Here is a 2500-nt window from a genome sequence, read left to right on the forward strand (position 1 = left end):
AGCGGGTCGCCACGTCTGATCTGAGGTCGCAATCGGATGGAGGCGGGGCGGGCGCGCGCCCGCCCCTCGCGCTTCGACCCCCCGGAGGAGGCCCGAGACGAGGCAGAGCCGGCGGGCACGCGCCCGCCAGCCGCCGGCAGAGAGGACGGCCCGAGGCCCCCGCCAGGATCGAGGGGGAAGCGGCGCGGCGACCCGCGAGTCGCCGCCACGGAGGGGCAGCGAGGGGCCCCCCCCTCCGACACACGCGCGCGGCAGCACGGTGCGGTACCACCGCGGTACCCACCCGCAGACAGCCGCGCGGGGCCGGGGGGCGAGGTCCGCACCTCCCCCGGGCCCGGCTCCCAAACGCTCGCTCGCCCACTCGCACACTCGCGCACAGCCCCTCCACCGGCCGCGGCTGGCTCCTCCTCCCCGGCCGCTGACCTCCGCTCTCGCCCCGGCACGGGACGACGGCGCGGCAGCGCCCCTCCCCCCCCCCCCTTTCTGCCCCCCCCCCTCCCCCGTCTCGCCACCGAACGGCGCCGCCCGCGCTTGCCCCACACCACCGCCCCGCGGAGACACCCGCGCGCCGTCGCTGCCGGCCTCAACGCAACGCCGCGGCTGACGCCAGCCGGCGGGTGGAAGTGGCTCGGCACGCACTACGGACGCGGGTGCGCCGCGGGGGGGGGCAGAGGGGGCTCGGCGGGCGCCGAAGCGGCAGCAGTCGGGGCAGGGAGAGGGCAAGGGGAGGGGAAGAAAGGCAGCCGGCCGTCCCCCCCGCCGGAGGGGAACGGGGGACCAGCGCACCACCGGGAGAGTGGTGGAGGAGAGCCGTCGTACGGCGGGCACTGGCGGTGGCGGCGGGCGGCGGCGGCAGGTGCCGGGCCACCGCGACCGACCGAACCTGGGGGCCCGGCGGGACGAACTCCGCACAGCGGGCGCTCCGGGAGCAGGGGTTTCCCGAGTCTGCACTTAGGGGGACGAAGGCCCGGGCCCACACGGGGAGGAGAGGCACCCCCTCTCCCCGGCGGCGCGGGCCTGCGAGGCGCCCCAGCCGCGCCACACCGCACACACCGCGCAGGGCAGCGGTGGCCACCGGGCTCGGAGGGGAGGGAGGGCAGGGCAAGGCACGCCGGCCGCGGACGGTGGAGGCGGACGGTCGGCCGGAGCCGGGCAGGCAGGCCAGCCGGAAGACCGGGGCCACCGGTGCACGCACCGGTGGTCCCGGCTCCGCCGCCGCCGCCGACTCACCGCCGCCGCCGCCCCCCCACCGACTCGCCGCCGCCGCCGCCCCCCCCGGCCCCCCCCCGAGGGGCGGCACACCGCTGCGCCAACGCGGCAATGGGGGTGACGATTGACCGTCAAGCGACGCTCAGACAGGCGTAGCCCCGGGAGGAACCCGGGGCCGCAAGTGCGTTCGAAGTGTCGATGATCAATGTGTCCTGCAATTCACATTAATTCTCGCAGCTAGCTGCGTTCTTCATCGACGCACGAGCCGAGTGATCCACCGCTAAGAGTTGTCTCGGTTTCGGTCCCCACCGCGCGCGCGGGGGGACCGGGCAGCTTTCGCAGCCCCCTGAGGGCCCCCATCCGCTCTGCCTCCCTCCTCACGCCGACGCCGGCTGCTGAGCAAGGGACAGCGGAGAGAGAGGGCACGCCTCACTGACCGTACAAGCACAGAGGGAAAAAAAAAGGGGGGGGGGGGGGAGAACAGACCCGAACGAGAGGGGCGGGGAGCCCTCGCTCCCGACCTGGGACAACCCCTTTCTCGCTTCGAGTCCGGCCCAGGCGCCCGGCTCGGCCTGGCCCAGCAGGGAGCGGCGCGCCAGCCGCGCCACCTGCCTCAGGGACCGGGGTGTGGGTCCCCGCGGAGCCCCGGCGTCGGAGCCCGGCCGCCGCTGGGAGCGGCGCCACCCGCTGCCCGCGCGCCCGCGACCCGCCAGCCGCACGCTTCCGAGCTCCTTCGCTCGCCTCACCGGCCTCCAGCTCCGCCGCCCCGGAGACGGCACCCAACACCCGCCTGCACACACGCAGCCTCCCGAGCGACGCCACGCACTCGCCCGTCCCTTCCGCGGGCAGACGCCTGGCGGCAGGCAGACGGGCGAGGCGGGACGGACGGGGAACGGCGCCCGCTCTCCCCGCCTCCACGCGGAGACCGGGAGGGGCCGCCCCCGCCCGCCCGCCCGCCGCCCGCCTGCCGCCCAGCGAAGCCGGGTCGGGCAGAGCGAGGCAGGCGCGCCGGATGGCGGAGTGCCGGGGCAGGGCGGGGGGGGAGGGAAGGAAGGGTGCCGCCGACGGCCACGGCGGGAGACTGAGAGCACCGGCCAGGGAGGAGAAGGGATGCGCTGGGGCTCGGCGTCCGCACCACCCGCGGTGGGGGCTCGCCGTCCCGGCGGCGAGCACGCGCTCGCGCCGGGGTCGCGCGTTCGAGGCAGGCCGGCGCAAGCCGACCGCGCGGCGTCTCTCCGCCGAGACCAGACCGCGGAGAGAGGGGGCAGGGTACCCCTCTCCGTCCCGGCTG

The 2500-nt window shown here is 77.2% G+C and overlaps 2 non-coding genes across 2 annotated transcripts in view; both read right to left on the minus strand.

The window, feature by feature from the left end:
- Positions 1-29, minus strand: part of LOC138063411 (28S ribosomal RNA) — a 4176-nt gene extending 4147 nt beyond the window's left edge. Inside the window, exon 1 of the ribosomal RNA XR_011137012.1 lies at positions 1-29. This exon is cut by the window's left edge and continues 4147 nt beyond it. This is a non-coding gene — a ribosomal RNA (28S ribosomal RNA).
- Positions 30-1345: 1316 nt separating this feature from the next.
- LOC138063151 (5.8S ribosomal RNA) lies at positions 1346-1498 on the minus strand. The gene has a single exon (XR_011136745.1). It is a non-coding gene; the product is annotated as a 5.8S ribosomal RNA (ribosomal RNA).
- Positions 1499-2500: the final 1002 nt, after the last annotated feature.

The sequence above is a fragment of the Struthio camelus genome, chromosome 31 (assembly GCF_040807025.1).
Source record: "Struthio camelus isolate bStrCam1 chromosome 31, bStrCam1.hap1, whole genome shotgun sequence".
NCBI classification, from domain to species: Eukaryota; Metazoa; Chordata; class Aves; order Struthioniformes; family Struthionidae; genus Struthio; species Struthio camelus.